General features: G+C 42.2%; 1 protein-coding gene across 1 annotated transcript in view; it reads left to right on the top strand.

The window, feature by feature from the left end:
* Window positions 1-14,839, top strand: part of MDN1 (midasin AAA ATPase 1) — a 3,484,183-nt gene that overhangs the window by 1,692,077 nt on the left and 1,777,267 nt on the right. The gene's annotated exons all lie outside the window — the stretch shown is intronic.

Raw genomic sequence — 14,839 nt, 5'->3', positions numbered from 1 at the left:
TTACTTTGTGGGTTGCCACTGTTTTTGACAGCATCAGCATGGATCAAAGCTACACAAGCATATAGGCTAAGCGGTCATTGTTGAGATGCCAAAAATTGTCCATTTAAAAGATGAAAAGCTGCATTGAGGGAGATGCAGTGCACATTGGTTGCAGCCATTAACACTAAATTCCAGGCTGAAAGGGACCGTTCTTACTCGTAAAAGTAGTAAGTCTGTCGTAAGTGTACTAATGGTTGGAGTATATTACCTCTTAGTTTGCTTAAGTGTTCAAATCTGTGTCCTTGCTATTATTTCCAAAAATCAGCGAATTGAGTCCAACATGGTAATCTGTAATGTGCATCTCGGTATTTCTGCTGTATCTTCTCAACTCTTTTGCATCACAACTCCAGCCTGTCCTATCTGCCTGAGGAAAAATTCTCAAGTCTGCTTAGGGTATACAAATCCCTATGCAAACACTTCCAAGCAAAACTCTTAAATCTTGTGGTCAGTGTTCCATACTTAGAAGCTGTACAGAGGTCCTTCCATTGTTCCTTTGTATATTACCTTTCTTTTCTCTTTCCAATTTTTTTTAACATCCTCTGATTCTTATACACTCTACTAATTATCCCTTTTAACAGCAATTTCTGTTCTAGACTTAACTAAAACACTAACAGAGCTTGCCCTTTCATGCAGCAATCTTGTCTTTCTCTCTGCCTATACTCTTAGAGAAGTTTATCTCTGACGTGGTCCAAATTTCTGCTTGGCCTCATCCCACTGTTACATTTCCCTTTCTGGCTGTTTGCCCCAAAAAACATTGTTTCTTTGCTAATTTTCACCATTAAGTTCTAACCCCTCTTGCTGTCTTTCTGTACCCCTGCTTGCAGTTATCCCCATTGGTAAAATCACATTTCTTCATTCACATATTGGTTTAGTTTTCTTTGAGTGCTTTCTTTAGCTTTATGAATATAATATTCTGTATGGTTGTTCTCGTTAAGGACCCATATGCAAAGTCCTACTCTTCTTTTTTTCTAAAACTCCTCTATTTTATCATCACTTTCCAGTTTGACTTACAGCGTTGTGCTTATGTCACGCACGTGAGCTTTAATTGTCTAGCTCTAAAAGCTTTCAAATCAGATAATCGTAAATCACCTTGTTCTGTAGGAAGGATCATCATCATCTCACTTAAATCTTGACCACTTCTCCTCCTAAGTTTTTGCAACTCTCTTAATTGTAGTCCGCAATCTCCTGTGGTGGGTGATACTTGTAAATGTCTGCCTTTATAAATAAAGGGACTTGGAAACATTTTCACTGCTTGTATCTTGCTATTCATAGCCGTAATCTTGAGTTTCCAGATCGTCTTATTCATCTTTTGTTTAGTCTGTTCAGCCATCCTTAGCTGATGTAATATAACCATTTTTAATTCATTCACTTTTTTTTAATTTCTCCAAGTCTTTTGAATTTCTACTACAATGACGGGATAATCCAGCATTAGCGAGTGAAAGCGCTCAACTTTTGTTTATTAAAAAGTTCTTGTTTTTACGAACAGCTTCTAATTATTCAGCTGGATTATTCTGTGAGAGGTGGCAGCTAGCGATTTGGTACAGCTGCCTGTTGCTTTTGGTTTTTTGTTCATCCAATTCGCTTCCTTTCTGGTACTACAATGACGGGAATGGACCATGGTGAGCTGCCTGTCGGGCGCTAGGATCCGCCACATAACACAAGCACTCAGGTCACTCCAAGGCAAGTACAAATATGACTCAGTCATTGACCATGCTGTTGTGAATGACCTGAGACGTACCTCCCTGGACTACATGAAAAGAGACATAGAGGAGCTCTCTGAGCATGTAGCCCAGGCCGGTATGACCCTGACCTTGAGTAGCATCTTACCCTCACCAAGAATGATGCCACAATATGAAGACAAGATGATCAATTTCAACAATTAGCTCAAGTATTGGTGTCATTCAAAGGGGATCCAATGCCTGTCAGCCTGGGATGACATGCTCGACAAGCTGCGATGCTTCGCTAGGGACGGCTTGCACCTGTCACCCCTGGGCTTTCGGATATTGGCAAAGGCTCTTGCTAACCCCCATAGTGCCTTTTTTAGGCAAGGCTCAAAAGACAAACCCACCTCCATAGGTATCACAAGGGATAAGAAACTAAGAGTAATGTTACTCAATGCCAGACGTCTAAACCTCAAGATGCACGTACTCTAAGCTCTCCTTAGCATGGAGAACATCAATATCTGTGCAGTAACAGAAACCTGGTTCAAGGCTCCCGAGAGCACCCCAGCACTACCAGGTTATACCTCATACCATGCTTTTCGGCCCCAAAACTTGGACCGAACCACAAAAGAAAGGGGGGGAGGGAGTATCAATATTCATCAAAGATACCCACACCTCTAGGTTGGTGGCACAGCACGAAGCATCGGAGACTATCCATGTGCAACTAATAGTGGGTAAAACTACCTTCCAGTTTATAGCCTGCTACAGACCACCCTGCCAAACCCAAGAACCCCACTCGGCCTTCCTGAGAACACCAGAAAATATGAAGGTCTCTCCAAACACTATTATATTGGGCGACTTCAACTACCCAAACATAGACTGGGAGCATTACTCTAGCTCCAACACCCTAGCCCAAAGGTTCCTAGAATTTATAAACTCAAATGCTATGGAGCAACTTGTTACCACTCCCACAAGAGGGGAAAACATACTGGACCTGATCATCACCAACATGGGGACTCTATGCTCCAGACCAGAAGTGTATCCCTCACTGGTAAGATCAGACCATAAACTAATCTTACTGGATATTCACATCCCGACCCCACCCCCTGCCCAGAAAACCACAGTGAAAACTTCTCTAAAGCAAATTTCACACTCCTCAAAACCAAGGTGGAATCCTTCAAAGCCCCCGGGCCTGTGGAAAATATGGCCCAGACCGCAGAATCCTTTATAAACGCATTCTATGAACACCTTCAGGAATGCATGGATCATGCAATCCCAAATAAAACCAAGACCCAATCCTCCAAAGGCAGACGTCCTGTCTGGTGGACCCCAGCCATAAACTATACAATAGAAGGAGGAAGCTACTACATGATAGAGCAAAATCCCAAAAAGGGAAGGCATCTCTGATCAGTATTAGAAAAAACTACGTGCACTCATAAAATCGTCTAAGGCCAGCTTCGAGAGAAAAATTGCACAGGACACTAAGGATAATCACAAGGCTTTCTTTAGTTATGTTAGGAACCTGGGTGAGAATTCCCAGATATGCTCAGAATTAGTCGAAAATGACAAAAAATACACAGAACCCACAGACATTGCCAACATCCTAGCTGACAGGTTCAGCGCAAACTCCCCCCCCCTCACCAAAAGGGCAAATATCTACCCCAGCAGAGTGCTTGCCCCCCTGATGTCTCAGATGCTCAGGTAAGAGCTGCCCTCTCCAAAGGAGAAAACACAGCATCAGTGGGACCATACGGTGTCCCGGGCTGCGTCCTACATGAACTCCAAGAAGAGCTAAACCCAAACGTAAAACTACTGTTCAATCTCAGCCTTACTACAGGATATGTACCCAAAGAGTGGCGTACAGCAACAGTGGTCCCTCTCCACAAAGGTGGTGCCTCAATGGATCCTGGAAACTTATCACCTCATAAGCCTGACTAACTTGGTCTGCAAAGCTATGGAAAGGATCATCATGGACCTCATAAATAAAGATATTGGGGACCTACAGACACTGGATCCTACCCAGTTCGACTTTAAGGGCAGATCCTGCCTCTTAAACCTGGTCGATTTCTTTGGAACAGTCACCAAGGCCATTGCCGAGGGGAAGGTGGTCCACACAGCCTACCTGGACCTCACAAAAGCCTTCGATACAATACCCCACTCGGGCATTATAGATAAGCTCACCAGCTTAAATATAAACCCCTATGTCACTAGATGGGTTGCAAACTGCCTCAAGGACAGAACCCACATGGTTAGAATTGCTGGAGCCATGTCTAACTCCAAACCAGTTACAAGTGGTGTCCCACAAGGCTCAGTCCTAGGACCTCTCTTGTTTGGTATATATTTCTCGGAGGTACAGGCCAACACGGAAGGACTGTGGCTGACCAAGTTCGCAGATGACTGCAAACTGGGCGCCATAATCGACTCTCCAGCCGACACAAGCATCCTCCAAAAGGGCCTCTCAGAAACAGACAACTGGTGCCAGAGCCATGGCCTCAAGCTAAATGCCAAAAAGTGTATAGTCATCCCCTTGGCAAAAACAAAGTGCCCACAAATTACCACATAGGTGGTAATCCATTAAGTACAGAAGAAGTAATTAGGGACCTGGGGACCCAAGTTGATGGCAATCTCTCATTTGACAACCACGTGGCCAAAGTGGTTAGAAAAACATTTTATATAGCCCACCTAATCATGAAGAGATTTACATCTAGATCAGGGGAGGTCATCGTGCCTCTTTACTCATCCCTCATCAGGCCCATAAATGGCGTACAATGCCCCTTTTGGGATGTACCTTACCAGACACCTGCAGTAACTGGAAAGACCCCAAAAGTACCTCACCAAGAGGATCAAAGGGCTCAAACAGATGCCATATGCTGCCCGGTTAAAGAAACTCCTGCTCTACTCAGTGGCATACTGCCTGCTTAGAGGCGATCTGTGCCTGACGTATAAAGCCATGACCAACCCAGAATTAATGGACATGCTGCACCTCAGAAAATCCAAATCCCATCGAGCTACGCGCTCGAGAGACTTGAACCTCAGCACTGAAATAGGACATGCTGGAGGGACCGATTCATAACCCAGAGGCTCCCTTCACTCTGGAATAAAATCCCAGTCCAGGTTAGGCAGAGTCCCTCATTTCCTCTCTTCAAGAGGAATCTTGATGAGTGGATGGGAGATTGTAGGTTTACCCTGGGTATCACTTCTGTATCACTGTTAGACAGAGGCACAGTATACTAACCTCGAAAAAGGGCATAGCAAAATTAATTTAAAATGGGTGGCAAAAGCCAAACACACTCTGGCTAGGCTTATAAATGCCTTAGGGCAGATAGCCTAGTATGAACCTATGAACCTCTATTCACAAGTCAAAGTATGATTAAAGTTAATAAAATTACTATGTTATTGTTTGTCTTTAGCCAGAAGTGCTCTTCGCAGCACCCAGAAATAACTATTCCTGCAATTCATATGGAGTTACATGCATCGATAACGAATCTAAAGTATGATTGTAAATTCTTTTTATAAGATCTGTTGCTCCTACTGCTATTGGAACTGACTGGGTATGCTCCTCTTACATTGCCCTTGCTTCTGCCTGCAAATCCTGGTGTTGTATGACTGTATCTCTTTCTGTACATATGACACTGTAGTCCTTGGGTATAGCGATTTCAATGATCTGTGTTATTTTTGCCTTCTTTTCATGGTTTACTGCATCTGGTTATCTCGCATCCATTTTTTTTTTTTTTTTTTTTAACTGTTGATAATGGGTGATCCCATGTTATATAAACTTCGTCATTTTTTATAATGCTTTGCATCTCATGTTTCCAGTATTGAATCCCCAATGCAACAGTCTTGCCACATTATTATGCCTTTCAGTATACAGTCCTCCTGCCATTAGTATATCACAACCAAAGATGTACGACTGTTTCCAGTTCTGTTCTACAAAACCTGCATTTGTCTGTTTCTCCCACATGTTCAATGGACTTTGTAAACCAAGTGTACATAGGCCACTATCTTGGGCCGCCAATATTAACCTTTCGTCTTTTGGTTTAAATTCACCTCTCTAACCATTCCTGCCTTCAGTCCTGATCAACATGAGGTTGTTCCAAGAGTTTGCTCTGCTTACAGCTATATTTATGCATTTTTCCACATTTTGCCTTTCATCTGATCCTTCACCTGCTGATCTTTTGTTTTTTGGCACATTCAGTTGCTGCCTGATTTTTATCTCCTGGTTTGATTTCCATTCCTGCTTGACACGGATATACTTCTGCTAAACTAAGCAGCAAAGTGATCTTAGATTTATTCTCCTCATGTTTTAAAACTTTCGGAGTGTTTGGGTCTTGAGGTCAGCAGATTAAGTATGCAGTCCTACGATTGCAGACCTATACATGTAATCAGTTTCGAGAAGACCCATGCCTCCTTCAGAATGAGGAAGATATAGTCTTAGTTTGTACAGATTTTTATAAATCATTTGATAAGCATGAAGCTTTTTTTTTTTTTTTCCTGCCCAACTGATCCAGTACCTACTTGGTCCAGTCAGTCACTTCAAAGCTGTAAGTTAGGTCTGGAAGAGCAAATTGGTTTATAGCTTGGACTTTCCTTACTAAGTTTTATTCGTATTTGTTCATGTTTTATTGTTGATCCTTCATCAATACCAAAATGTTTGTTTCCTCTTGCTCTGGTTCTTTTATATCCCATTCTGTGCCAGGCTGATGTTTTCTTTATGCTGCAGCTTTCCTACTTTAAAGGTTGCTTTTGCACATTTATCAAGACCTAATGACATTCTTATATTTCTTATATCATCTAAGAAAGTTTTGACTATCTGCAGTTATGCTTTTACTTCCTTATCTGAAGAACTATACAGTTTTAAATCGTCCACAAAGAGGAGAATTCTTTTTACTTTGTTTTCTGGGAAGCAAATACCTCATAAGAACTTTCATTCTTTTTGTATACCTTGCCTAGGCCCAGACCACGACGTCACTGGTTGTTGGTTTTGTGCTAGGTTCAATAAGCGAACTATAAAGCGACGCTTTGATTTCGTACGACACTACTTCGGTAGAAAATTTAATTACACTATGCCGTCGGAGCAACCGACTACTGGCGTGCATAAAAAATGCAAGGATAAAGACAGGCAGCCTAGATCAAAGCCAGACTCCGAGGTCTCGGCTGGTTCTCCATTTTTCAGTGAGGCATCTGCGCAGCCCCTGGCTACTGCTGAATTGGATCCCCAGGCCGCTTCGGATCCCCCAGCAGAGAGTTCTAGGCCGATGCAGCCTTTTTCCTTAGGCCCTACCGACGACATTGCAGTAGGGGAAGCCGGTGCTGTAGAAACACTTTCGGTTTCTGAAGGTGTCTTCAGACCGACTACCCTCACCATAAAATCTTATGCTAAGCTTAAGACTCCTCTAAAACCAAAAAAGCCTACACTTCAGTCTCCAGGTCAAGGCCCTATGCCTAAGAAACAGATGCTTAAAATGGCTGAAGATTTGATTTCTTTGATAAGGGGTTCCCAACCCCCCCCCCCCCCCAGGACAAAAGGCCTAGACAAGAGGAGGATTTTGCCTCCTCTGATCAAGTGTCTGTTTCCTCAGGCTCCTTTGAGGAACAGGATTACTCCTTACTCCTTTCCCCCTTATGAAGATTCTGATGCTGAAGAACTCAGTTCCCTCAGCTTCTCCCCGTGAAGATTATTACTTTGGGGAAACCTTACACACCATGAGGGAACATTTCCACTGGGAAGGGCAGGACTACTCTGACTCAAAGAAAAGGCTCTGAGAATTTCTTTTACTTCCCCAGTACAGACCACTTGCTATCCCCCCAGTTTTGGACTTTATGGATGATGTCATCTTAGAATCTAGTCTAAATCCAGATTCTCTGCCTCCTGCTCCAGCCAAACCAGATAGATACTATAGAGTGCCTGACTCAAACAAATTCCTTTACAAAAGCCCTGCTGCTGATCCAGAGACTATCTCCCAGGGTCCCAAAGGGGCTAAGGCTTCTATGGCAAAAAATCCTGTACCCTCAGAAAGGGACTCCAGAGCACTAGATAGGTGGGGGAAGAAGGTTTACACCCCAACTACTCTAGCTATGAGAGCACTAAATTTTCAATTTCACATGCTTAAATACCAGCAATTCCTAATGTCTCAAATAAAACAAAAGATGGGCATGCACCCTCAACAGTCTGAATTCAAGGAAATGCAAGATCTGTTACATGCAGCTGAACAGGTGGGCAAACATACTTTACAATGTGGTTTTGATGCCTTGGAAGCTTCCTCTAGAGCAGCTGTTACTGGGTCTGTTATACGTAGGCATGCTTGGTTAAAGGAACAATCTCTGCCTGATTCTGTTAAAGCAAAGTTACTGGATGCACCCTTACAGCAGGATGTCTTACTTTGGGTTAAAGCAGAGGAGGTTTTAAAGAAAATGGAGGATAAGGCAAAATCTATGCAGATGGTCAAAGATTTCTTACAGGTACAGCCCCCACGCTTCAGCAGAAATTGGCCAACAAAAAACTGGTCCTTTCCAGCTTCTCACAGACCACAGAGGGGTAAATACAGGCGCCCAAGGGGCAGAGGACAAGCACAAATCCCTTACAAACCTCGCCAATGGGGCACACAGAAGGGAGGAGAAGACAGGTCCCAAACCACTAGAAGGCAAACAGAATGACTTAAACCTCAAACTGCCAAGCAAAACTCTCTTGGCAGCTCCCTTGGGAGGAAAATTAACACTTTTTGCAGACAATTGGCGCATCGTCACAAAGGACAAATGGGTCCTAGACATTATCTCACACAGATACAGATTTCATTTCCACACCTTGCCAAGGATAAAAGGAATGCCAAACCTGCCACAAAATCAATGGGCAGAGACACAAAAACAAATTACAGCTCTCATGGACATGAGAGCCTTTCAACTGGTACCCACACAGCAGCAAGGCCAAGGATTTTACTCAAGGATCTTTTTAGTCCCCAGAAAGGACAAGGCTTGGAGACCTATTCTGGACCTTTCAATTTTAAACACCTTCTTGCAAGTACCCAAATTCAAGATGCTAACACTACAGCAGCTTCTTCCCATGTTGGGCAAGAAAGCTTGGCTGGTAACGCTGGACCTCAAGGAGGCATACCTGCATGCCCTATCAGACAAAGTTGCAGAAGATGCATCCATTTCATTGCAGGTTCAACCCATTACCAATTCTCTGCACTGCCCTTTGGCTTATCTACTGCGCCCAGGGTCTTCACAAAATGCCTGGCACCAGTAATTGCGTACTGCAGACAGAGGAATTCAAATATACCCATACGTGGACGACTATCTCATCCAAGCAGAAAGCAAGGACATTCTCTTACAACACCTGGCTTTTGTAAAACATCTAAGTTGCGTAGGGTACACAGTAAACGAAAATAAATCAAAATTAGTGCCCTAACAAAGTATGACCTTCCTGGGTGCCAGCTTGAATGCAACGGCCAGATGGCTTATCTGACACCAGACAAACAACTACAATTAACTCAATACTTCAGAACAATGGCAACAAAGACCCAACTCCCTGCAAGAAAAATTCTGCAGGCCTTGGGCTTCATGGCATCTTGCATACTACTAATAACATTTGCAAAACTGCATATGAGGAAATTACAATGGTACCTAAAAAGCGTCTGGACTCAACACAGCCTCAGCTTGGAAACAATGATAAATCTCATTCCCTGCCTTCAACAGGCGTTTCTATGGTGGTCACAGGCATGTCACCTCAACAAGGGTCAACCTTTCACCCTACCCCCAGCCAAGCAAACTATGACAACAGATGCATCGGAGTATGCCTGGGGGGCACACATGGCAGGACGGTGCGTTCAAGGCATATGGACAGCAGATCAAAGGAATCTGCACATCAATCAAAAAGAAATGCTAGCTGTACAAAATGCTCTGACAGCCTTCAAGGACCTCTTACATCCAGGACAGCTTATCATAAGGACAGACAACACTACAGTATTGTGGTACATAAACAAACAAGGGGGTACACACTCCTACCCTCTGTGCAGGCAAGCAATGTCCTTGTGGAACACAGCACTGGCTTACCAAGTTCATTTACAAGCTCAATTCCTGCCAGGAAAAAAGAACACATTGGCAGACGACCTAAGCAGAAACATCATGGATCCCCACGAGTGGAAACTGGATCCACAAGTATTCGCAATGATAACTCAAAAATGGGTCTCCCAGACATAGTTTTGAGGGCTGGCAAACAGGTCTATCAGCTACCAAAGTTTTGCACAAGGACTTTTCACCATCAAGCTTGGAAAGTGGACGCACTCTCATTCAGTTGGAAAATGCTAACAGTATATGCCTTTCCTCCACTACCCCTTCTCACAAAGGTGCTACTGAAAGTCAGGATGGAGAGACCCCGAATGATACTCATTGCCCCAGACTGGCCACGCCAGCACTGGTACCCACTATTAAGGAATATGGCCCAGGGCCCACCATGGATTCTACCACAAATTACCCACCTGCTCACACAGCAAGACAATCAGATTCTACACAGCCAGCTCAAAACCTTAAACTTGGCTGCATGGCAAATCACCTAAGCAACCAGCCAGCTCCTCTCTCACAAGATGTTATGGAAGTTATTCTGGAGGCCAGGAGGCCCAACACCAGGAAAGCCTACTCAGACAAATGGAAAAGGTTTTGCGCCTGGAACCAAGCTAAAGGCCAAAATACCCTTCAGCCTGACATACCTCAGATTCTGCAATATCTAACTGAGATATGTTACACAAAGGGTTTTCTTTTTCATCTATTAAAATCCACGCCTCCGCTATTTCTGCTCACTACAACAGGGATCGTCCCTTATTTTCACATCCACTCCTGAGGCAGTTTCTCAGAGGGGCCAAAAACATTAGGCCTCCCAGAAGAGCGCCAACACCTACTTGGGACCTCAACTTTGTTCTGGAAAAACTCACGCTACCTCCTTTTGAGCCAGCTTTCTCAGCTGACTTAAAGTTTATATCATGGAAGACTGCCCTGCTGCTAGCAATCACTTCAGCTAGAAGAGTTTCGGAGCTTCAGGCACTAATGGTAGTAGAGCCTTTCCTCATTTTTCATCAAGACAGAGTTTCTCTATGAACTAACCCCTCCTTTATGGCTAAGGGGTGGTATCCAGTGTGGCTCTAAATCAAACCATTCATTTACCCACCTTCTTTCCAAATCCACAGAACAAAGGAGAAAGACTCCTGCATTCCTTGGACATTCACAGGCAGCTACGTTACTACTTGGATAAAACTAAGGTTTTCAGAAAATCTGACCAGCTTTTTGTATCCTATGCTACAGCATCACAAGGAAAGGCTATCTCAAAACGGACCATTTCCAAATGGATAGGACATTGCATACATTTTTGCTACACCCACCATGGAAAACCAGTTCCTGCTACCATAAGGCCCCACTCTACCAGAGCAGCAGCTACATCTACAGCCTTCCTCAGGGGGGTGCCAACCAAGGATATTCTGGAAGCTGCAACTTGGAGTTCAGTACACGCCTTCACCAAACATTACCACTTACCACTTTACTCTAAGATTAGAGCTGGCTTCGCCACTGCAGTTTTGCAGGGCCTTCTAGCCTCCTCTAACTCTGTTTGAGTCCACCTCCCGTCCTTAGCTTTGGTATTCTACCCAAGTGTGATGACTGCAGCAGGGTATACACTCGAACATCTACATTTATGGTAGGTACAAAATTGTACTTTATAGCTTTTGTTTCATCATTTTTTATATCCTGAAAAGGTTTAAGACCACGTCAAAATGATCTACAACACTGAAAAGACCTTTTCTGGATTTATAAAGTACAAAATATCTGAATAAAGCAAACAGTCTTTCATTACTATACAGTTTCTGTCCTTGAATTTGAGAGTCCCTTATTTTCTTTGCTAATGGCTGTGAATGTAAAGCAGACAAAGGTGAAAGAGGACAATCTGTTTCCTTCTTTTGAAACGCAGCTTGTCATGAGGAACCCTCCAACCTTAATTCTTGCCTGTGATTCCCCTTGATTTAATCGTTTTATTCCATTGAGGAACATGTCACCCTAAATCCCAATTGTATCCCCCTCATTCTGTGCCCCCCCACCATATGTGCTGACAGGGGGATGCTATTTTCTGTTTAGGTGGTTATCACCCACGTCTTCAATAGCAAGCCTGTATACCAGCAAGAGCCCTGTTTCTGGAGCCATAATGCAAGTTCGAAGGGAGACAACATCCCTTCCTCCACAATGGGCACATCCATCTTCCGTGATTGAGCTTTTAAGTGCGACATCTACTAGTTGAACTGCAGTGACCTGGCCTGTAGTCAGGGCTTTATTCGTTTATGCCACTGGCACAGGCTCCTTCTGAAGTGTGTTCAATCCCTCATGACGGTTAACCTTAGCATGTAGTATCTTAAAATGCAGGATGCTTAGACAGACATCACATTTCAGGATATACCGTCAGGTCAGGGTGTCATTGAATACTAAAGTTCAAATATTTTTTCCATAAATAATTCCTCAAGGTCGTGTGAAGTCTCCTTTTATATTTTGTAAGAGAATATGAGCAAATGAGACTGCTGAGCAACAGAGATTTTGGGTGTTGTTTGCTATTAGATTTATAATATTTCAGACTAAGCAGTTTGTATATGTGTGTTTGGCAAGTTAGTTAATAAATCATTTTTATGGCTGATAATTTAAATTGCATCCTGATTTACAAATATATTTGAGAGGCCCCTTCCTTGTTCCTTTAGGTTTTTCATTACCAGAGAAATAGTTGCCTCTGTATGGTTCAAAGTGGCGGTGCATGCCTGCAGCAATATTATACCTTTAATGCCCAGTCAAAAGTTAGTTTAGGTTATGTCAAGATGATCTTGGAGGACTCCTTTCATATATTCCCTCATTTCCTGATATTATTCTGGTCAGTTTTCTATCATAGGCTCTATCTTTTGCCTGAAGCCATGTGCAGTAATTCTGATTGTCAGCTTAGTTATTTGCACTCTAGCCACCTTCTTCCCTTTGAGGTAGGTCACAGACACTTGGAGCCTTTTGCATTGCCATTTTCTCAACTCAAAATCAGCATGATGAAACAGTGGTAAATGATTACTGGTCCTTTATTTTCTTCCCAGTCAGAGGAGAGGGCCAGAAAGGGAGAACTGAACCCCCCCCCCCCCAGCACTTAGTAGAAAATCATTACCAAAGTTGTGCCAAGGTCTGATTGTGTGTTCCAAAGAAAATAAGGACTCGTGGGCCGAGTTGGTGGTGACAAACTATTATCATTGCGTATTGTTGAGACAGTTCCTGCTTTTAACTGATACAAAATCTGGGCGTAACAAGGACAGAAACTGAAATTAAAATATGCAGGGAAAATAGGTTTAAGATCTGGTCAGACATACTGATTTAATAAGGAAGTGAGAGGCTTAAACTTTCTGCAGCAATGTTGTAACTGAACCAGAGCATTGCGTGTAAAGACTGGTCATAATGGTCTAGCAGGCTGTCTGGAAATAAGAAACAAGTCTGTGTCTGTATATTGAACTGAATGCTCTTTTTTAAGGGAGAAATAAACTGTGCCCCTTGAGACAAGGGAAGCTGGAGTATAGCTTCATCTACAGGCTATTATCTAGGTTGCTTAAATTGAAAAATGTAGACATGCCGTTAAAAGATTAATAGAATACAACTTGGTGCAGAAAATGTACTTGCTAATGGAGAGACTTTGGTGGAAATTGAGACTCAAGGGAGGGAGTGGCAAGGGAAGTGTGTACATATATTTTTTTCAGTGTTGTATTCTCTTAAGCCAACAGGTTGAGCCCATTTTCCTTTACACTGACCAAGGGCTTTATAAGAAGTTTATGGAAAGCACCTGGTTGAAGATCTAACTTGATAAATCTTCCATGTATATTTTCATGGGGAAATAGTCCAGTAGACTAAACTGCAATGCTGTATGCTAAGTAATAATGCATCGAACATCTGTATTCCATGTATAATTAGTTGTAAAAGTTATGGATTGTAATTTAAAAATTAAATTGTATCCCAATTAATAGGTTCTGTGTTTTAAAATGTAAATAAAGGCCTTTATAATGGACTGTTACTAGAAAGCTGACTGCATGCAGTGTGACTGCACTGAAACGAAAATATTTTTTTTCTTTGATTCATAAGAAATGATACGTGACATTTACATAAAGATGGAGTTTTCATTTGATGCAAGAAAGATCTTATCAAGTTGTTGTTTTGTTGTGTGTGTGTATATATATATATATATATATATATATATATATATATATGTTGATTGAAAAGTCCCCCCCCCCCAAAAAAAAAAAAAAAAAATCCTACAGATTTTGTTCATTGGTTAAGGTGGTGATGCTGCGCTAATGCCTTTGGCTTGTTTGAGCCATTGCTTGCTTCTACAGAGCTGTGGTGATGGATTATAGCTCTGAAAAGGATGTGTATCCGTTACTAGTGGCAGAGTTGTGAAACCTTTGGTGGAGTGGTGCTAGAGGATTTTGTGTCCCTTGATCCTTCATCCCCTTTTTCCATCTAATAACTTCAGGGTTTTTGGGGTAGCACTGTTCTGGTTACTTGCTTTAGCAATGCTTCTCTTTATTTGCAGCTAGGCACTCAACATTTTTTTTTGAGAAAGCTGGTTTGGGTTTCTAACTTTTTATAAATGTTGATTTTTTTTGTCTATATCATTAGATTATGTTTTGCAGACGAGGAGAAAGACCTTTCCAGTGGTGCTTATTACAGATTTCTTTTCAGAGCAAATAGTTCTGAGGCTGAGTTTCATGTAATGAAATTAGCCTCTTTTTCTGTAAATGTTGTCCTGTCCTACACATAACTTTAAATGATGGAATTCACCAACTTATTAGTATTTTCCAAAAAGGTCAGTAATGGAAGAATGACTAACATTTTTTTAGTCATGTATAAAAAAATATGATAAACTTTTCCAAAAATGTTTTGCAAAAACTAGAAGATTGAAAAGGCTTAGCAACAAGGCTTAATGACTTTTGAAGCTAGATATACATTTATGGCATCTCTCTCAACTTCTTATCTTAAGAGTTTATTTTATTTATTTATTTTATTTTACATTTGTTGACCGGGCTAGTCCAACTGGATATATTTCCATTTTCAGTAGAGGCCCGGGGAGAAAAGCTCCAGCATAGCTCATAATGAAA

This window comes from Protopterus annectens, chromosome 1.part0, assembly GCF_019279795.1.
Source record: "Protopterus annectens isolate FY-2018-M chromosome 1.part0, PAN1.0, whole genome shotgun sequence".
Taxonomy (NCBI): domain Eukaryota; kingdom Metazoa; phylum Chordata; order Ceratodontiformes; family Protopteridae; genus Protopterus; species Protopterus annectens.
The sequence above is the reverse complement of the archived record's forward strand: the minus strand, read 5'-3'. Positions and strand labels throughout refer to the sequence as shown.